General features: G+C 39.4%; 1 protein-coding gene and 1 long non-coding RNA gene across 2 annotated transcripts in view; one reads left to right on the plus strand and one right to left on the minus strand.

Annotated features, from left to right (window-relative positions):
- The window catches only part of gpr4 (G protein-coupled receptor 4), a 76,602-nt gene extending 68,185 nt beyond the window's left edge, over nucleotides 1-8,417 (minus strand). The window contains exon 1 of the mRNA XM_042486021.2: nucleotides 8,256-8,417. The gene's annotated coding sequence lies outside the window, so the exon portion shown is untranslated. The remainder of the gene's footprint in view (nucleotides 1-8,255) is intronic.
- Nucleotides 1-22,878, plus strand: part of LOC148189445 (uncharacterized) — a 156,992-nt gene that overhangs the window by 82,235 nt on the left and 51,879 nt on the right. The window contains exons 5-6 of the long non-coding RNA XR_015776859.1: nucleotides 11,910-12,012; nucleotides 13,987-14,096. This is a non-coding gene — a long non-coding RNA (uncharacterized LOC148189445). The remainder of the gene's footprint in view (nucleotides 1-11,909; nucleotides 12,013-13,986; nucleotides 14,097-22,878) is intronic.

The following is a 22,878-nucleotide window of genomic DNA, read 5'->3' on the forward strand; positions in this document are numbered from 1 at the left end:
CTGACTCACGAGGCTCACGCACGACGTGACTCGACTTTGTGTATCCAAACTTCAGCTTTTATTGTTGTCGGCGCTGATTCTAACAGCTACCTCGCGCCACTGTTGCCATTTTAATGAATAAACAACAGACTTTGTTTTGGGGTCAAGTGGGGCCTCTGAACAACGTCAATCACACTCTGGCGGCACTCATACTGCCCCCACGGGAGCGGGGCGTCATTACAATGGAAAAAATCGATTTCAGGATTTTATGAATCGATATTGAATTGGCAAAAAACATATTGCAGTGCACTGATGAATCGATTTTTTTACCCAGGCCTAATTTAGGCAGGTATTTTTTTTAAGTTGCCACTGGCATGATAAAGTAGGTTATTTCAAGAGCAGTAGGGCTGCCCCCCTGGAAGTTGAACATTCACATCTCAGGTCAGTCATTAAAGCAATATTACACTTGAGGTTGTGCTTTAACGTCATTTGAGCACAACAGTGATGTGGTTAGGTCTGAGGCGCTTGTGCTGAGGTCATCAAGCATCACTGAAGTGCTCGAATGATTTTTAAGTACAACCTCGAGTGTAATATTATGATTATACAACTATTACCGATAAAATAAGAATGTATAATCAAAATGCATTTATTCTGCTTTGAATTAGCCACTATGCTAACAGCTACTTTTAAAATCTCCTGAGGTGGGTCGCACGCATAAACACGTCATCAAAACGTCACACTCGTGCTGCTCATGCTCACGTCTTTCCAGCTTTATGTTTTACACAGACCTCATTTCTGGGCTGTTACTACCTCCATGATGGCATGATATTCCCTCCTTGAACAGGCACTGTAAATGACTAGTATTTCAACTAGTGAGGGTAGTAACTTTTAATCAAGTAGTTGACTGACTGCACACGCCCCTATATACATGATTTTACTGCTGCTATATGTCATTCAGTTCTTAAAAGTACCATCCAAACTGCGCTTGGTGGAAATCCCAACATGGGAAGCAAAGTAGACTAGGTCAAACTGTTTTCACAACAGTTCTCAAAATACTAAGTGTTATGTTACATTCTGCTATGCTACAGTATGTTATGTTACAGTATAATGTGGTAATGTAGTGCAGTGGGTGTCGCTCCTCCAGCCAGGCTAGCTGTTAGCATAGTTCTCCACCACTGTAGCCATTCCGGCCCCTTTATCACAGTGATTACTTAACCACAGAGGCTCTTAAGTGCTGCTTATCAGAACTCCTCTGGAGAGCAATTACACAATCACTGCTCTCTCCTTCACATTCAGCCTGCTCTCAAGCTCCTGTTTTTATCCTCCTGTCTCCTCCCCTCTATCCATCATCCTTCTCTCATCTCCAACCTGTCTCCTACTGCCCTCCTCTTCCTCTTGTCCTCTTCTCTGCTCTCCGTAGCTCACTTTTTTTTTTTTTTTAATGTCCTTTAAAACTTCTTGTCTTCTCTTGGTCTCTGTAATTGAATTTCCTTTCCTGATCAATTTTTTCTAGTCATAGGATAACTGAAAACTTTGACCTGCGGATGGCACTAGATAAAAAGTCATGGCAGTATTGGCAATCCATGGTTTTTCATTCTGGAGTAAAGTGAGACTGACTGTCACTGTGAGTCAGGTGGCTCAAATATCATAAAATACAAGTATTATTTATTCTAAACTATGAAAAAGGCCATACTCCAATAATATCACATTCTGTTCCAACACACAGTGCAGTGCCACATGTTCTAAAAGACTGATGATACAGTGTGCTGTACATGTGTTTGTCTCCCAAACTTCACCCCAGGGGGAACGCATTCTTGTAAAGGTCACACAACTGTTTGAGGGAGAAGGTGAAGCACGGGAGGGGAGAGAGATCTATGTAGGTCAGGGGTGAGGAGGAATTGGTGGCGTGTGTTTGGGTGGGGAGTAGTAAAAGGAACCGCTAGGTAAGCAAAGCTGAGGCTCTTAGCTAACCACAGTCATTCTTTTGCCTTCAAGGTCAGAGCAAAAACGCACAGATTATCTGTCCAGAGAAGTTAGAAATAGTTCAGTGCAGGTGATGGAGGGGGTGAGGGAGAGGAGAGGATGGTTTCCTTTAGTTTTATAAATATTGCAATGAAACAAAACAGAGTCAGTCAGTATTTCTTCTGCATTGTGCAATCAGAAGTCATTTAATCATTTTTGGCCAATGATGTCTTTGAATTTTGCTGTCACACTCTGCCTCACAGAGCCCCGTTCATACTTTAACACTTTGAGTGGAAAACAAAGGAAATTGTTGGGTATTCGTACTAAATGACCAACTCCGATTCAACTGGTATAACTGTGAGTCAGGTACAGCAGTACCAATGGTACAAAAAATAGAGTCCATTAGACTCCTTTACCCTTTCATCAGCTCGCTGTGTAACTTAAGTAACGTTAGAGGTCGAGATAACTTGTAACAACAATCATCTCTACACTAAGCAAAACGGTGAAGCTGTGGGAAAAAACAACTATTATTGTATTGTGAGGATCACATCAAACATGAGTTTCAGCTTTCTTGAAGATGCCTACAGGTTCAGTCAACCATTTAATTTCATCAGGTTCCTCAGTTCATGTGGTATATGTATTTATCACTTTCTGCCCTCAATCTGATTTTCTCGCTTCTTAATGGTCACCTGATTGTAAACAAGCTACCGTAATCACATGAACATAAAAGCAGAAATGGGAGGAAAGAGGGAGAAGGATAGAAAAAGTGAGGGAATGATGAAAAAAACAAAAAGAAGAAACCAACTCGAAGATCTTCACATTAAAAAGGGATGGGGGACAAGGATAGAAATCAGAGGAAAGAGTGCAGACATAGAGAAGAGGAGAAAACATTTTAATATTACAACTGTTGGAGCTGAAAGCTGGAATCCTATAGCAGGAACAGAGGAGTCATTGTGTCAACCGTTTACTAAAAAGAACATTAAGATCTGTTGAAACATTTCCCCGCAACTCAGTGAAGCTCAGTTCTCTGCCAGAGATCACAAGCTCTCTGTCCCTCTGAGCCCAAGGAGGCTCATCTGCTCCACCGCTTAACGAAAATATAACACATGTACAAATTTGTGTAATATACACATCAAAATGCTAGAAATTGTCCAGTCATTATAAAAACTGAATATTGTTCTTAAGAATTCTGAGCATTTAAAAAAAAAAGGAAGTGGCTGACATCCATGTTTGTACAGCATGAAAATCTTAGGGTGAGGTGAATATCATTTGATTTGTTTAAACTCTATTTATCCTTCTTAAAGTTGTGTGGTTTCATATCTGTGCTGCGTTTTGTTTCCCTCCGTTTCCTCCTGACACAAATGGAAGAGTGTTGCCAGGAAATAATCCATCAAAGACATGTAATGTCACTTTATAAACTCAGCTTTCACATCCCCATCTTTTAATGCAGTGTGTCTGCAACAGCCCAAAAAGGAGTAGATCTACAACTGTTAATACTAAACAACCAAAGGTGAAACTACATCACAAGGTGCTCAGCTTAACAGTTTTCATTATTAAAAGCCCAGTGTGAAGGATTTAGGGGACATATTGGCAGAAATGAAACATGCTATAATAAGCATGCTTTATTTAGTGTATTATCACCTGCAAGTGTTAATCATTGTGTTTTTGTTCCTTAGAATGAGCTGTTTGTATCTACATAGGGATATGGGGCCTCGTGTACAAAGGGTGCGTACGCACAAAAACGTGGCGTACGCCCTTTTCCATGCTCATGTTCAGATGTATCAAGAGTGAAATGACCTTGCACCGTGCTCCACGCCAACTTCATGGCTGGCATATGCAAGTTTCTACTGCTTTTACTGCTTCTTTTTGCCTGTCGGTAATTAGGTGAGTGGATATAAAAGCATGTGCAAAACGGTGCAGAAAATAATGTTAACAACAATGGCAGCTTTAGCATTATGAGAAGATATTGCAAATGGCGCAGTGTGAAGACAAAGCTTATTTAGAGGCCGAGAGGGTTTTATATGCACACACGATGACGACTAGCTGATCAGCCGCTTTAGGTTTACGAGGCCAATCCTCTTGGAACGCTGCACAGAGCAGCGACCGGTCTGTTTGATATGACCATGCGCTGCCCATACATGTGCTGATCACACTGGGCTTCCTAGGGGCAGGCACATTCCAGACAGAGATGGCCGACCAATCGGTACTGCCAGTCAACCCTGAGCTGAGCCATGCCAGCTGTGTAGGTCGGAATTTTCTGCATGTCAGCCAGGTATGTCAAAGTCCCATACAATGCAGATGAACAGGCCAACATTAAAGCGCATTTTGCAGTGAGAGCTGGTTTTCCTAATGTAATCGGAGCTATCGACTGCACACACATTGCTATAAAAGCACCATCACAGGATGAATATATTTATGTTAACAGGACGCGTTTTCATTCGCTCAGTGTACAGATCATATGTGATGTGCAAATGCAGTTAACAGACATTGTGGCAAGGTGGCCTGGATCAACGCACGATTCATTCATTCTAACGAGCAACATGTTTGGGAACAGGCTACAGGCTGACACAGTGCGCGATGGGTGGCTTCTTGGTGAATAAATTATTTATTTGTTTAACTGTCCTAACATTAATCCCCCTGACACGCATTGAGCATGTGCGCCACCGAATATCATCCTGTCCTCACAGCATAATTACTTTGCAGTGGTTCAAGTTAGTGACTTGTTTTTGCTGGTTAAACTACAGATTATGAGCTCTCCAACAAGCCCCTGTTTGTCTCTGTGTGTAAAGCAATTATGTTGTGTATAAACACGTGCGTAAAGTTTGAAATGACTTGATCAGCCTGACCTTTTCCCCTGTGCACTGCTGCGTTTATTTACAACAGTAGTATGTGATCCATGTAAGTAGTGTGTAACATTAATAAATGGAAACTGTAAATCCATTTTGCGCATAAAATATACCTTGAGGAGTGTCTCCAACTCACATTCTGAAAAATTCTTCTTCCTCCCAGTTTTACTCATCGTTTATGTTTGTGTTATCTGACGGTGCAGAGAGGGGAATCCTATGTGCAGGACCTATTTACATTAATCTGCATATTTAAATGGGGGTGTGGAGAGGGAGGAGTCAGGTACTCCTTTAAGTGCGCTGGATTCCACGTTGATTGGGATGTACAAAGGAAATGTGCTTGGATTCATGTGTGCGCACAATTTAATACATCTGGATTTTTTTGTGCATACAACGTTTTCTGGATTTATTTTATTTATTATTGAATTTTTGGAGCCATATTTCAGTAGGAAATCCAACGCAAGTCTTTGTACATGACGCCCCTGGTTCTCCTTTATGGAGTCTGCCATGTTGCACTGCTCTAGATAGGGGAATTTGTGTTTCTGCACTGGTTAGTGTAGTTAGCAGCCCCTCCATCCCAAGAATCATGAGAAGAACACAGCTATTTTTAACCTTTAACTGCTTTAATTAGTGTTTTTACCAGTTTAAATCACAAGGTCATTTTGTTTTGGAGAGGAAGAGACTTCCTGGTAAAACCTCATGAACATCTGGATCTTATGTTATCAGAGAAAAAAGCAGGTGCTGAGCTAGTGGCCCATCAGCAAAGGACTGAACAGCGTTAAAGAAACTCTAATTTGTAACATAAAACTGCTTTATTATGTTTTTACTGATTTAACCATTGGGGTCCATTTGTTTTGGAGAGCGGGAGACCTCTGCAGATAATTCAGCTCCTGGTAAAAACTTCCTAACCACATATATAGAAACCTACTTAACCTCCTGCAGGCTGCGAGATTTTTGCAATCTTATGAGTTAAGTGCAGCTACACTCTGCGACATGGATCTCAGTAAACTTGGGTACGGCATCAAGTTTGATGTGTGCAGACTGTAAGATGACATCACCTACAATATCGATACGAAGTGTGTCCATGAACGTAACCAATATCGTAGAAGTGTGTCATCCATCTACTCTGCTGTAGTGGTTAGAGAAAATTATAAACAAACAAATTGAGCCCTTGCTATAATGGCATCTATTTGTGCTGAAAAAAAGAAAAAAAGAGGAAGAGGAGGAGAATGTGGATGTGGATGTGAATGTGGTCATCGGTCATGGTTAGGGAAAAGAGGCCAACTTGGCACAGCAATTTTGCAAAGACAGCTCGAAGTATTACTAGCATCTACTAGCATTTAGCAGAGTCGCGCTGATCAATGCATCATTTCAAGCTGCATTTCAGTTTTTTGGTTTGTAGACAAAGGTCGTAACAGCAGTTACACAGTGAGATGATCATCCCAAATTTCTAACACTGCCAGAAATTTTATCCCAGACTGTCTTTGATTGCATGATGGAGACAACAGCCATCCTCGAATCTCTCTCACTGTGCGATGCAGGACCACTGTTTTAGAGTGATGTTAAGATGGTCAACATGACAGTAACTTTTTCAGCCTGGATCGCCCCCTGGTGTCTGACTGCAGTATATCTCATAGAGTCCACGCCTCCATGTTAGTGAATGGACATAGGCCAAACTAAAAATTCAAAGTACACACCAAATTAATTTTTCCCAAAGAATGTTTCTGTCACTGAAGGTAGTTCTCATCACCCTGATGTTTGTGCAAGTGGTCATTCAGTTCAGTTTAGTTCAGTTTTAATGAATTAGTAAATTATACAAAAAGGTTTGTTTTTTTTTTCTCCATGATTGACAGTTGTGTTAGCCAATCCATGTGCTTGCATTCAGTGAGGCTGCTCGCGATTGATTAGATGAGTGTTTGGGCGGGAACTCTCCCACCGCGGATATCACAAGTGCTCTTACTCTGGCTCAGAATGACTTTACCAGTGCAAAATGGAAGCACTTGTATCCCAGGCCTCATTTAAGTCGGGGCATCGTCCATCTTTATATACATGGCCACAACCAGAGATATCGCCATGTTTCTGTTATGATGGTCATCTTTAGTCTGGGACAACCCAAAATCGCAGTGTATACTGGACTTTACAAACAGGAAAAGTTTCAGGTGGTTGCAATCTCTAACCTTCACCACTAGATGCTACTAAATCCTACACACTGCTCCTTCAAGAGATTGACCTGTATCTGATTCCTCCATGTGCAAATGAATGCAGCACAAGTGCTACTGCAAGAAAATAAAAATCTGGATCACCACCACATTCTGATCAACCAATTTCTTAGCCAAATGCAACTTGATCTCCGACTTTCAGCCATGTGTTTGTTTTTGATATATCAGGCTGACAGACAGAAAACTGAACCTTCCTCGCCTCATTTTCAGAGTTAAAGATCTACAGACGCCTTGTCAAAATAATGAAATGGCAAAATTTCAACTTTAAGATTCACATTGATACAGAACACTTTCAGTTTGGTTCAACATTTCGTTCTACAGGGTTCTTCATAGCACCAAACTCGTTCTGCTACACTTCTTATCTAGCAGAACAATTTTCTGGTCCCTGCACAGAGCGAGATAAAGTCACAGGAGTTCAGTGACACAAGCGGCTGCTTTAGTTGTTCAGTCTCATGATTTATTAATTGTCTGGAGTCAAAAACCCCAGGAGCTGTGGCATATACACAAGTGCCTGCTGTACTGTAGAGTCAATGCTTCCATCTCATCCCATTATCCGTTTACAAATGCGATTTGACTTGCTTTTGCAACAAATTAATAGCAAAAACCAGCGTGCTGTGTGCAGAGTGGAAGTGATGTCAGATGTAAAAAAAAAAAAAAAGCTGAGTTCAAAGTCAGGGGCAAGAGCAGAGGAGACGTTCGTGTACAGAATCCTCTGACTTATCTTTTTTCTTTGACGGCTTAAAATGTCTCTGACAGTTCATTATGTACAGTAAGAGCATCATGTTCACTTGGAGTGGAGTGTTTCCTCCAGATCATAAACACTGAAGCAATGTGTGACTGGATGTTATGGGATGTGAATACACTGACACACTGACCTAATGATCCAACTGCCAGGAATAATCTTAACATCAAGTAAAAAACTATAGTAGATAGATTGAACAGCAAGTTTGTAAACTGTGATGGTAGAATGTTCCTATGAATATAGCCCATATTATTTGTATAATTTACCATAATTCAGTTTTGTTGTATTTAAAACTAGATATTGTAATCCATGTGCAGGTGTCAAAATATTATAAAAAAGACATGTTTATACATGTATGTCGGTTAATATCGGAGTTTATTGGTCCCTCTAGAGCTGAATTAAAGCTTTCTGTGACAGGTGCAGGTTTCACTTCTGCCTCTGTGTGCAAAGAAAAGAGTGAAGGGAGAGTAAAGGCACCGCTGAATAATAAAGGCACAAGGTTGTACTCACATTGAGCGTCCAGAGTCACTGCTGTCACCTCCATAAACAGCCCGTATCCATCCAGAGAAACAAAGTCATGTCATTTTATTCAACCTCCATGGGAAAATGCTCAGTAGTAATAGTGATGGTGACTTTAAACAGCCTCCACAGTACAGGACGGTGTGAACAGAGCGGCAGCAGCCGGCAGACTGAGACACAGAGAGAGGGAGGGAGAGAGAGCGAGAGAGGAAGGGCGGAACAGTCATCAAGTCATGCAGAGTGCCGCCTCTCTCCCTCTCTCTCTCCCTTTCTCTCTCTTGCGTGCACGCTTTCTCTCTCTCTCTCTCTCTCTCTCTCTCTCTCTCTCTCCTTGAACATAAAGTACAAAACAGTTGGTTGGACATACTTGTTTCCTTATGTTGTCTATATGTGGTTATAGGAGCAGAAGAGTGCAGTCTAGGGGGCAAGGTATGCATTGCCTACTCTGGCTCCCTTATAAGTCACATTTCCTGACCCAATAATAGGCCTAATCTAAAACTTTAAATAAAACCCTAGTCCCAATTAGAGGCCCAGTCCCTTTTACTAGCGCAGTTTAGTGACATATTTTGGCAAATAAAAGAAGAGGCCCAGTCTGGCTGCCTTGCATTTCATTTTTTTAGAAGTTCTTTGGATGTATAAAACTGAATTGTTAGCTACCTGCTGGAGAAAACATCAGTTAGCTGCTTACATCACGTGTACAAATATGTATAAATGTTTAAACTTTGGTCAGTATGGATTTGCAAACATCATTAGCTTGGTATGGTTTTGTACAATTCAATCATTCAGCTCATTTTACTGAAACCGTTAGCACCAAAGAAGACAGTATTATTGGCATAGTAAACAAGAAAGATACAAAAAAGAGAGCAGTAGATGTAGAGAGCTATTTTTTTATAGAAAACAGGTAGGGAAAGATGACCAATCAATTATTTACAGAATTATTATAATTTTCAAGCATAGAAACGTACATTGCTGGATTTGAACATCATTATGTCAGAAAGGGTTGGAGCCAACAGTATCATTGCATTCATGTAGTGCTGAAATAATCAGAAAAATTTGTTCCCCGTACGGAAAAAAAATTATGTGAATGCCCCCTAATGTCGGAACAGTACTAAGAAGGAGAAAGAGGAACCACTTCAACCTCAACCTCAAAATCCAAGATGGATGCTCAGAACAGAGCAGGAAAATACCAGGCGTGTTGCAGTTTTCTTGGCAATTTTGTGTCTCTCTCTCTCTGCATGTGGGATTCTTGATCCCCATCTGCTGAGTTTGAAAAACTTTTTTCATAAAATACACAGATGTATGTATGTTCTTACGCATTGCCTTATTCAGTTATGCAGCAAAATCTTGGTTAAAAAGCTACTTCTGTCTCCCGCTTTCTTTCCCTTCCTCACTGTCTCTTTCTCTCTCTCTCTCTTTGCGAAGTATCATTTTGTCATCTACCATAATTTTATTGTTCTTTACAACATCTATTGCGTGGCTGTCTGTCCGGGAAAAGGGATCCCTCTTCAGTTGCTCTCTTTGAGGTTTCCTTTTGAGGTTTTTTTGAGGAGTTGTTTCTTTGTCGTTGTGAGGGTCTAAGGACAGAGGGATGTGGAATGCTGTAGAGCCCTCTGAGACAAATCATGATTTGTGATAACGGGCTTTATCAATGAAATTGAATTTACGCTCCCCCATGTTGTCCAGAGTACAAGGACAAGTTAGCAAAAAGTAGATCCTCTGTTTTGAGCATCGCCACCAGAAACAAAATATAAGTGTTGTTGGTTCCACTACACTGATCTGCATGAAGCAAATGTGAGAGGCATTCATTATATTATTTAAAACAATGGATGTTACCAATTATTTTTAGATTTTAAGATGCAAAATCAGATAAAAATTATTTACAAAATCCTACTTTCCACATCTTTTTAAGATTTTTGAAAGATTTATAGCAAAAAATAAAATATAGCAAGAACAACACCAGAATGCCCATTGGACGTAAACATATTCATATTCAATAAACAAATTAAATATTTCATGTTCAAAAAGGAGTATAACGAAGTGAATACTTATAAAATCTGAATATCAGCTGTGGTGTGCACTGAGTGTTGTCTGGACAGCACATGCAGTTCTCTGGCGACAGACTTCTTCCTGCCCATCTGGAATCTGGAGGTGGGAGGCAATGGTGTCAAATCAGAAACTGATGTTGATGCGTTTCTGCATGTCTCTGAATGGACTTCATGTGTTTTTGGTTGGATGATCACCCTGTGGGAAACCTGGAGGAGGCTGGCTGTTTGCGGCTTCACTCTTTCTGCTGTGTTGCCTGTGAAATGACTGTAAAGTGCGTTACCATTAACTTTAAATGCTGGAGAAATGTTAGAAGGTTTCACCCTGTGAAGCTGTAAATGTGAGCTGTTTGCTGTCTCAGTACTGTATGCTTCCCTCACAGCAACTGAGAGGTACTCCATTACTTAATTATTTTTAAAGTACTATGTGTTTTCTATTCCTTTTATATACTAAATGTTTGTGAGCTGCACAATGTGACAATATGGAGGGAGAAAACAGTTGACTGGACCTCTGCAGGAGTTGCCATATTTGCAAATATTAATGACTGCCTGAGCTGCTGACTGTAGCTTTATTCAACCTCTTGTCCAGGTGAAATCAGCTCATGCAGCAAAGGTAAAGGAAATATTATTTGACCTTCAAGTGATTGTGAATTGTAGTGCAGTGAAATTGTGGATGGTGCATAGATATTCCAACTCCTGAGGGAAAGATTTGGTTCTTTAGCAGGTAGATGCTTGATTACTACAGACACTAACTTTGTCTGTTGGTCGCTAAACTACTTTTACCCCATTTATGATCGTGTTTCATGAAAAACTGCATAAGAGAAGTATTTGGTAATACTTTCTATGATGACTACATCTATGAGGGCATTCATAGTGAATTCCAATGCATTCATAATGCTTTATGACAACAGGATAAACACACATTATGCTTACTGATGGACTATATCAACAGTCACAAAACATTATAGGTGTGACATAATGAATTATAAATGACAGATGTCTTATGGATGCTTCAGATATGGGGCTTATAATACATTAGTGGCATTATGTGTGTTTATCACGCAGTGTTGTCATAAAGCATTATGACTGCATTACAGTTCACAATGAATGCCCTCAGAATGCATTGCAGATGTGGTCTTCATAGAAAGTGTCTCAAGTGTTCTAGTAACACAGTGAAAGAGGTAAAAAACAAAAAGTTGTGATTAAGACAATCACTGTAAAGTTACTAGGTACAAAAAAAATATGTCATATGGATTTTAATAATACTATACAATGTACAATGAAGCCAACAAATGACTCACAAAAGAATCTTTCCTTGATAGATGTAACTGTGTGTACCCATGCTTTACAAAAGCTTTAATATTGAATATTTTTGTCTCCAGTCTACCTGATGTGTAACATTATTTCTCTGTGCGTATGTGATATTGAGTTCTCACTCTTTGGTGTGTCGGTAAACATCTATCCACACCCTTCAGCCTGTACCAGCACTGTTGAGACAGGTGGAGTGTGCTGAACACTGAGTGGATCTAAGAACCAGCTCCATGCAGAGATGAAAGACGAAGATTGTTGGACTTCACGCTGCATTTTTATGACTTTTTTTCAGGACAGCCAGGTAGATGGTGTGTAAGGTGGGCGAGCCTGGAACAATACTCTGAAATGCAGCATATTCTTCTGCAGCCCTGGACCCAACACACCAACACTACCAGGTATTTAGGTCATTTGTTATTGACCTGTTTTGTGTACAGCAGGTTTCCTACAGCTTAAGACAATATAAATTTGTGACTTTTAAAGACTTTTTCAGTGCTACTTGAATAAAATGTAAGTCCAGTGTTACAGTAACATAGAAATAAAGAAAAGAAAAATAAAACCGAAGCCAACATCAGTAACGTATAGGGTTATGGATAATTTTGCCCACATGTTTATTATAGCATAAAAACATGACTGTCTAGTTACAGGAAGAAAAGTAGAAAAGACCTTAGAAATACCTGCTGTTTGTTTGAAGGTTTTCTTGGTTATTTTGTGTTTCATACTCTGCATGTAGGACTCTAAAACCTTGATTTCCCCCATGGCCATGAGGTTTTTCCATCACCTAAATAATGCCCAAATTTGGAGCATTATTCACCCCACTAATCTGAGAAGCTAACATGACATGGTTGGTATGACTGGATTCTGTATTTCTGGATTCAGGTCTTCTAGTTTTATGTGATACCAGTATCAACACTTTTAATACTCAGCCCGGTACAGCCTCTTAAAGACAGAAATGTCGTCTGTTAATTAACACGATAAAAAAATAAATAAACAAACAAACAAACAAAAACACGTTATGTATGGACCTTAATCACATCACGATTAACGTGTTAACTCTGATAGCACTACTAGTAATGCACTAAAAGTAATGAACATGAGTAAAACAGTTATTTTAAGTATTTTTGATGTTCCTTCTTAAAACTGTACTTCTACTCTACGTGTCACTCTAGCATATATTTTTCAGTAAGAAAAAGAACCACCACCTGTATGCCACAATGTGACGATGACTGTGAAAAACCCAGAACAAGAGGCAGCTTCCAGCGTCAATACCTGACCACATCTGGCCACACACCACACCAACAGTTATATGGTGAAGTGCATGCTGTGTCTCCCAAAAACACGCACATTTCCACTTTTTAATAACTCCTTCTCTAACCTCCACAAGCACACTGAAATAAGTTGCAAATACTGTAGGTGAAAAGTAGTTTGTTATCCAGGGTTAGTTAATCTTTCATGTGTAATGTCGTTCTCTGATGTTATGTTAAGAAAGAGAGGGATATAGGGAAGAGATAAAGAGAGTGGGAGATTGGTCCCACAGTTGTAAAGTTTTTTTGTATTTGTTTGGGTAGCCTACTCTACTTTATTAAAAAAGTTTCATCAACGAGTGCATTTTTTTTTCATTATTTTGTACTTGTACTTTTAACACTTTGAGCAATTTGTGCTTGGAGTAATTTGGTAACCAGGCACGTTTTTACTTACTTGAGTAGTTTTCTCAAATGGTAATTTTCATTTTTACTTGGGTCTTATCTGGGGGGGGATAATTGTACTTTTACTTGAGAATATACTGTATTCTCAGTACTTGACCCACTACTGAAAACTATGAAAGTAGTGTCTCACATAGCGGTTAACCTGTCTGCAGATTGTCAGTCTTGTTTGAATCAGTGGCACTGCTTTGTGTGCAGCTCTCTGTGACACTGTGTGAAGCTGTGTGGGTGCAAACAGTTTACAGGAGAAGTTCACTTTGTTGTATTTCTGCATTTAGTTTGTTTATGTTCACATTGCCCAAGTTCAAGGACGTCTGACCTCCTGAAGACATTAGAGACAAACTGCTGCCTTGGATAACATCTTACATCATGTTGAAAAATGTGTTTTGCAGCTGAGTTCCCGTGCATCATGAAATTCACCTATGCTTTTGCTGTTTTTCTTTCACGTGTGAAACGGGAAACTTTTTTCTGGGTGTTTTGCACGTGATTCTTATCAAAGTTAAATATTACAAATGTGACCTGCAGCTGCATCCATCTCTGCAGCTGGACATGCTTACACAGCAGTTAGTGCCTTAGGACGAGTGCTCTTTTACTCTTTTGTAACAGCAGCCAGTGGAAACCTGCTGTACATTAAAATGGTTCTCATGCAAGTTTTTTTCCGCTCTGCAGGATGACCAGCAGACAAACCACTGTTATTCAGCAACGCCCCATACATCAACACATTGCTCAACAGGCCGTCGGCAGCAACTCAGACACCCTGGTGGTGCAGAGAATAGACGGTAAGACACAATCTGCATTCCTGACCTTCTCCCTGAGCTCTTCCTTTCTGACCCTCCCTCTTTCAGACTTTTAATTCCGTACCCTGAACTTTTCCATCTTTCTATTTTCTTTCTCTGCTCTCTTTCTCTGCCCTTTCAGCACCATACTCATCAACAGCACAAAAAATCCCTATATAATCCCATATATCAGATGTTCTCAAAGTCCCAACACTGTCAGTCCGGACTCAGCCCACACCTCATATTAGGAATTAATTAACACAATGTCATGAAGTGTACTTTTTCGACTTTGAAAAAAAATGTTTTATTTTTATCAATAAGTAGTTTTGTAGAATATAGTCTGTTTGGACATTGTTACAGTTATCCTGGCCTGAGATTAAGCCTTAAGCATAATCATTTCTCCATCGGACATAGTTTTAATGCTTACATTGACAGCTGGCAAGTGTATCACATTTAAGTCATCACATGTCAGAGTTCAAGGGTCAGCTAACAGGCGTCGGTTTAAAATTAGCACCTTAGCTAACGGCTAACGGGCAATCAAGTTATGTCCTGGGGGCATGAAAAAGTGAGACTTAGTCGTCCTCTGTCAGTGAAAATCACATCCCCAATGCAGTGAGAATGTCACTATCCAATTGCGTGAAGGGAAGAAAAGTTGACCAAGAAGTTTTCAAAGATGAGTGCACAGAGAAATATGTGTTCATTTTGCCGCAATCCAGCTCGAAGCCCATGTGTTTGATTTTTACAGAGACAGATGGAATGTTACTTCCTCTATGACACAAAGCACAGACTTTTCAAACAGCAGTATCCTCGGAAAACTGAGGCGAAGACAACAACATTTTGACAGTTAAAATCTTGCTATGAAACAAACGAGTTGCTTGTGAGATCTATGACACAGCAACAGAGAGCAACTGAAGCCTCTATCCGAGTGACCTGGCTGCTGGGCAAGAACAAAAAGTCCTTTTATGATGCCGAGGTAGTTAGGGAGTGTTTAAATAAGGGAAAGAAGTTTGAGGGAAAGAAGAGACAAGAGATGTCAGAGAAATTCTGTTATAAGCAACTTTAATAAAAGTCACCTGCGTATCACTAATCATTCCAGATCTTTTGCCTTGAATAGAAATCAGATATTGGTATATTAAGTTCGAGAGGTCCGCCCCTCTCTCTCTTCCTATCTCTCTCACTGTCAGATCAAACAATCAAACAGTAAAACCTTTTTTTTGCCTAAAATGTCATCAGAAACATGTTTTTTCTTACTTTAGCTTATTAAAATAATGCGATTGACTTTTAGTTTTACACGGCAAACAAACATCGGTCTGCCAGGTGAAAGTCAAGAGTTTGTTTGACCCATCCATCTCCCCATCAGCCCTATGTGGACTTTTTACTCTACATACTACAGCAATTTCTTGAAGCATCAGTTGGCAGTTAGACTGGGTTGTTTTTTAAACTAATTTTGACTTTGACTCTCTCTATCTCTCTTTCTCTCTCTCTGATATTGTTTTGAAAATGTGTCTGGAATATTAATTGATGTTTGCATTTTTCCAAACACAACATCTTGGCAGACGCAGTGCTGTGTTAACTAAACTGAAACACAAGCACAGATGATAAACTGTTGTGCGATGCACAAGTTTTGTGTGTGAGCCGCTAATTAACCTCCCACAGGCAGGATGTGAGACTTGGTTATCGCAGAAGAAAAATTCCTTCTATTGTGTATTTTTTGAAAACAGTTGTGTTAACTGAGAGCATGGGGGGAATTATATTTTTCAGCTGCTTAACTGTATTAATTCTAAGGATTTTTGATGGGATCCAGGATCAGATCATTTTCATTTGAACCTCAGATAAATCTGTTATCTCTCACTGTGACCTGCAGTCAGCTGACTCATGGCTTTCCCTGCAGACTGACTTTGACTTTCTTTCACTAATTGGCCTGTTCAATTACTACACAAAACTCAGCAAACATATTATAAATTTGGAGATAAACTTTTAATTTTCTGTCCCTACAACTAAGACAATGATATATACTCAACTTAATTCTCAAAATCAGATGTCTTTAACAATACGTCTGATATTAATAACTGTTACTTGCTGTATTTCATCTTCATCGACGATGCAGACGAACATCTGCACCTCGCTGATCATCTGCAGAACCGGGTTGCACAACATTTTCAGCACAAAAGATCAAACTCAAGTGTTTTAGAGCAGAGTAGCAGTGAAGTGCTGCTGGAGCACACAGGAATGATGCTCCACCACTTTTTATTCTCCAAGTGAGGAGACAAACACAAAGTGGATTAATTTCATATACATTTGTGCTCTTGAATATCCAATCATTGCTAAAACCTATGAAATGAAAGAGAGACAATATAAACAAATTGAATAGTTAGAGTTTTCTTATTGAAAGTTAAAACCACATTATGTAGCTTGTCCACCTTAAAATAGCAGTTTTGAAGTTGATCCAATAGTGCACTAACTTTCATCAAGGAGCTTGGCATCTATTCCACTCCCACAGAACGCCCTGCTCATCTACTTCCATCACCATGTAACTTGGCCAGTGGGCTGCTGTTCTTTGGAGAGAAGGGCATGGGCCTGTCACGATAACAATTTTGTTGGACAATATATTTTGCCTGAAAATATTGCGATATTATTATTATTATTATTATTATTATTATTATTATTATTATTATTATTATTATTATGATATAATTATTATTATTATAACGATATTATTGTCAACATTCATTTAAGACCATTTTATGCCACTGATAAAATTATGATGTAGCATAATCCTTTTAAATAGAACTTTTAATTCTCAAGAATATTCAACAAGTCATCATTTATGTAATGTACAGTCAAGCTCATGTATGGGGTCATATTTGAGCTTAAACACATATCTGCAGTGGCAGAGTAAAAGGAGATGTCTTTTATCTTTTTCAGAATGGCGTCTTTCACCAAGTTTCACAAGGTACTGCCGGTCAAACGTTTGCAGCATTTCTTTAAATGCTGTTTTTTAATCTGCATTGAATGGCTGCATCTCTTTGGCTATAAAGCAAGATAAGCTTTCTGTGAGTGTGCACCATTTTGCGCTGTCGCGTTTATGTTTGTATTGTTTAGCAAAGACATGATCAGATGATCAGGTTAGTTGTATTGCCACTGTTTTCAAACAAAAACAAATCAGCCTGTTCACGTTACTGGGTTCCCCTTGCTCATACTGCTTAAATTCAAAATATTCCCACACCAGAGCTGTGGAATTCGGCTTTGGAACCAATTTCCTTTTATTGTTTCAAACTTTCTGGATGGAATTGTGACACACTTCTACACTTCAGCTGGCTGGTTCATTGTTGCATGCCGTCCACTCCTTGTGAGCCCCACCCTTGCCGGCTGACTGAGACAAGACGGTCAGAAACAGTCTAACAAACATGTAACATGTTACATGTAAACAACAATATCAAGGTCAGAAAAACTGTCGAGTTAATTTTTATATTTTGTACGACAAGTTGATATAGTGAATTGTCATGACAGGTCTAGAAGTGGTACTGCTTTACAGCGCTGTCACACACCGATTGATTCGATGGTTTGAAAAAATGTGTCAGCCCACATAAACATGACCTGAAGTCCCAGAAAACAATCAATTGCTGTCGTTACATTGCATGAAGTTGCCTCCTTGTCAATTACGTCTGCTTAAAAAACAACACAAAAATGCCTAAAACCTGGATGATAATCCTGTTTTTTTTACTCATCCACCCTCCCCTCTCTCCCAACCTGCATGGACTTTCTCACTCTTTATCCTCTGTCAGTTGCTCTCAAGCATTGCTGCAGGTAGTTTTACATTGGAGTTGGTTTAAATCCTTGTGCGTCATAAAGATGCCTAAGGATGTCATCTGTGTCACCATCAGACACAGAGGGGAACGACAAAGTGGCTGTACGTTACGCTGTGGGAATAAGAACAGGAAACATTTTCACCATGTGTCCTTTCATTTTTTCAGTCCCACCATAATGGTGTGTGTGTGTGTGTGTGTGTGTGTGTATGTGTATGTGTGTGGCCGCCTCAGGGATGTACATTTTGTGGTTGAGACCTCAGACTGTCACAATATTCCATCCGGTTTATTCAATTAAGTGTCTCTGAGAACATCACAGACTGTTTTCTGTTCTCACGTCTTGTTTCTCATCAGAAAAAACACAAATCCACAGCGCTTTAGTCTGTTTGATGTGTTTTTTTGTCACCCCAAAACTTTTTTCTTTCTTTGAAGGGGCAAGCTTTTCCCCAACACAGTATAAATGACAAAAAGCCCTTCTGTTATGAGTGTTGATCATTTTAAAGTAGCAAGGCTGTCATTTGTTCACCTTATATTTGTTTGGATCAATACTTTTGAAAGGGATCTTAGGTTTTTGTCTGCATTGAGCTGATTTATGACCAATATATTGTAACTCTGTCAGCCCCAGCAGAGGGAAACTCACAGAATGACTGCATCAATTTCCTCTAATGTGTGGCCTACTCCATCTTCCTGTCGTTTCAGTGAAGTAAATGGCAACCAGAGCAGACCACTCTCTTCAGTTAAGATCAATAAATTGGAGCCCACACCTTTTTTGATTTGTATTAAATCCATTTCACTACTTAAGTCCACTTCTTCTCAAACACACTGCAATATTATCACTACTTGCAGTATGGTTTTGTCAAAGTAGAAAGGAGCCATCATGTGCCATCCCTCAGCCCCCAATAGCTATATTTGGTAACATAAAAAAAAATAATTTTTGTTATTTTTTATAGGATTAGTTTATTTAAAAGGGGAGAGTGCAAATTAATAAATACACAAGGTATGAAAATGACAGAATTAGCCAGGAGGGTATTCAAGGCTTCCTAAAAAACAACAAAGCAAAAGAACAAAGAAATAGGGCATACAATTTAAAACGCTTTTTTAAACACATCAGACAAGACAAATAATCTGTGAAAAAGTCAGGTTCCTCTGGCCCCTCCTAGTTCTCCTACAAGATACTTCCCCTATTTTCAACCAGCTTTGTACCAAAACAATGTGGGTAGTAGCCTATGTGTAGATGAACTGTGGTAAACGTCCCTCCATTTAACCAGTGGCTACATACCCCCCACCCCCCACCCCACCCCTGCAAAACCCCGCTGGATAACATAAATACGTTGCTGGTGGGTTAAATTGACTTTCGCTGGCTGTCCGGCTATTGCTCAAACAACAGGCTGTAATTTCACATTTTTGTATTGCCCGCTACCAATGCTGCCACCGCAGACACAGAGAGTATACAGGCAGATTATGTTGCTGCACTGCCTATTTGCCAAAATGTACTTAGAAATGTATTTTAGTGCTCTGTTTAGCTGTAATAGTGAGATTTGTCACAACACTGCTTCCTGCACAGTGAAAACCAAGCCCCCAGGAAGTGCGCCAGGCTGTGATGTAAATTTTACATAGTTGCCAAAAGTGTATTTACGGCATCTGGGTCGGTCACGTGAAATACTTTTCTTCATCGACTTACATTGGAAAAGAGACGTCTGTAAATCAGTGGATAATATTTTGTGAGCATCAAAACCCCAGTGAAATGACTCCTTTCACTATCTAGATTTAAAACATCCATTTTGATAACATTTAGAAAGTCCAAAAGAGCCGCAATATCACATTTTTTTAACTGCCATTCAAGCTAGTGCAGTGCCAAACTGGTCAGTCACTCTCCGTGAAGTTACCCGCTCGGGCACATTCACCCGCGCTTGGGAGCAATAAGTCTCTAGCGTGAATGCTGAATGCCATATGGGCCAGTAGGTCTGGGTATTTTATACCCTGAAAAAGAGCTTTTTTTGCTTCATGCGCCAATGACCATCTTTCATAGGAATGAATGGGGCCCCATCTCCATGGCTGTATCCAGACTTTTTTAAAACATCCATGGTGAAAAACAGGGGTTGAAAAAGTGAAACTAGCACTGATCAACTATAAATTAAGATCCTGTTACTGAGTTGCCAATTTCTCACCTCAGATGTTTTCAGAAACATGTTTTAGCTTACCTTTTAACTATAGCATGAAATTGTTTGTTAACAGCCAGCTGCCATCGTGTCAAACGGACAAGTTCATATTATATCACCCACCAATGAGACTGTCTCTCATTTGGTGTGGCACAGTGCATTCTGGTAGTTGTAGGTTTTCTACCTCTCCAGCAAAAGTGCCACAGTCCTTTTTCACTCTTTTTCTTTAATATTTATTTGTGACTTTTGTCATTTTAAAACAATGCTATAAAACAATCAGGAACTTAAAGCACACAGTACCTTTTACAGAAAATAACCAAAGGAAAGGCAGGAGGTTAATGCTTTTTCTCTCCTTTCTCTATTCATGTAGCACCAGTTCAAAACTATTTATATCATTCTACTGCTTGGAGGGACTAGTTTTACATGAGGAACCTCTTTATGTCTATGACTTTGTGCTTGAATTGTTCAAGGCATTTATCAAACAAAGATGTTAAAGCAATAGTCAGTTACTTTAATTAAAAGAAAAAAAACCTCTTTGTCATATCTGCTGAAATTGTCACTAAATCTACAGCCATAAACAATACAGATAATCTGTGAAAAAATCAAATTCCTCTGGCTCCTCTTAATTCTCGTGATGGCTTTTGCAAGAATCCACCACATCAAATGAAAATAACTGTCTTGTGTACTACTGAAGGACATAGTGATGCTTCAGCATATATGTCAAAAAGTTCTTGTTATAAAAGTTAGCTTCTGCAACTTAAAACATTCACTCATTCACAGATGTAAGATTTATTTCTGTTTTTCATACAGATGTATTAAATGGTCTTTCAAATGAGAAATAATGTGGTATACTCCTATATGATTAAAATCAGAATTTTATACCCATTACAAGGTGACAGACGAGCAGAGTCCACTGTTTTTTGTTTCAAACTGTCATCTCTGGCCACTAATTCAGTTTTCCTGAGTCGTCTTCTGGGAAAAAGAACTTGTCCAGATCATGTATTCTGATAAGCTTTTGTGTGTATATTTTCTGAAGGAAAACTACCCTCAAACAATGTATACTCAGTGTTATATCTGATTGTATGAGAGAGCGTCATGAGTGGATGGAAGCCTAGAGACCGATCTCTATGATGTTTGTGTCCGTAGCTGTTTGGTATCTGAAGGGAATGTGGATTAACATTTGTTTGCAATAAATCTCTCATTGGTATGAAAGCTGAGGAGACTAAGAAATGTGATGCTGGTGCAGAATTAACTGGTTCTGGTCTAAAATAATGAGGTGGAGGTATAAAACCCATAATTGGATACAAACCAAACTAAAGTGTCCTGAAGCAAGACATGGAAGCTTAATCTGCTTTTGTGCTGATGAACTATGGAAGTGCCTTCAGTGAAAGCACAAAAGGAGTTGGCAGTTGATTCATAAATGGTGCCTTCTATTTCTGTACTACCTGACAACAGTGTGTACTATTAGCTGTTGGTGAGTGTTTATGCTTTGATAGTTTGTTGTCTCTTGTTTTGCAGGGAAACACTCAAGTTTCAGCCCCACATTCAGACTTTTTTCTGTGAAAACCTCATTTATGTCAATACTTACCAGTCTAGCTGTTGAGGCTTTAGTCGAGTTACGGTTGTCGCTCCTTTAGGCCATTTATCTGGACTACTGTCTTTGTCTCAGTATACAAGCACCAGGGAGAATCAATTTATTGATGTCCTTATGTCCAACTCTTCCACAGCAGGTGGAGATATGCCCTTTTCAGCTACTTGCTATAAATCTATTTTATTTATACAGTCTATGATATAGACCGAGTCACAATCATAACTGTTTATTTACAATAACTTCGGGGTAGAAAACCACCGTGTCACGCCCATATAATCAAACAGCACTGAAAAAGTTCTGCCTTTATTGATTAGTTTTAAGCCACCTAAAAAAAAAATAAATATCAGTTGAAATGTACGCTATATTTAGAATATTTTCACCGCTTTACCTTACTGTAAGACAGCCCTTATCAGCGGAGACTTTACCCACATTTTATCCCACTGAACAGCAGAGGTGCTGCTCTACTGTTGCCTCCATCAGCTGTAAATATTAAAATATTGTATACAAATAAACTAATACTGAGCTTTTTTTAAGTGGCTTAAATATGTTGTCCTACGGCCCCATCTACAGCAGGACATTGCTTAGCTTCTGTGCCGGCGCTATGGGACTGTACTTTATTTTCTATTAAGGGTGGGTGGCTGGGGTGTGACTTTTTTATTTTAAATAAATATGAAATACTACTTTTTCAAGTTGTATGCCCCTCACTTGAGCCAAAATTAAAAACACAATTCCCTCTTCAGGGCTTACATTTTTTAACGCCTGACCCATTTTGCAGTACCCATAACATGTTTACATGTAGTTAAAAAGTGCAGTTTTAGTTGGACTAATACAATAATTAGACTTTTTCTAACATCATGTAAAAGTACTGTGTTTGAGTACAGGAGTTAGGCCACCGACAGACCTTCTACTAAACCTTTTTGTTAATCTGCAGTCTTTCCATTTTTAGAAGCTTGTCTTTGTCTCTGCACCATATGCTTCGAGAATATTCCTGTTGTTTAATGCAAATGTAAAAATTGTTGCAAAAAGTCAACAAATGAGCTCGGAATATTTAGCAGTCCTCAGTCTGCTGTACCTCCGTCTCCATTGGCTTGTGGAAATACCGGTTCACTGTCAATGAAGCTGACTTCCTCCCTGCTTGGCTAGATGGTCATTAACTCGTTATTCCTGACTGAAACACTGCTACTCTGACCTAGCTTTCCACCAGTTTTTGCCCAAAAATGTTATGGAAG

Source organism: Plectropomus leopardus, chromosome 6, assembly GCF_026936395.1.
Source record: "Plectropomus leopardus strain MGB_pleo_1.0 chromosome 6, ASM2693639v1, whole genome shotgun sequence".
In the NCBI taxonomy this organism is placed as follows: Eukaryota; Metazoa; Chordata; class Actinopteri; order Perciformes; family Serranidae; genus Plectropomus; species Plectropomus leopardus.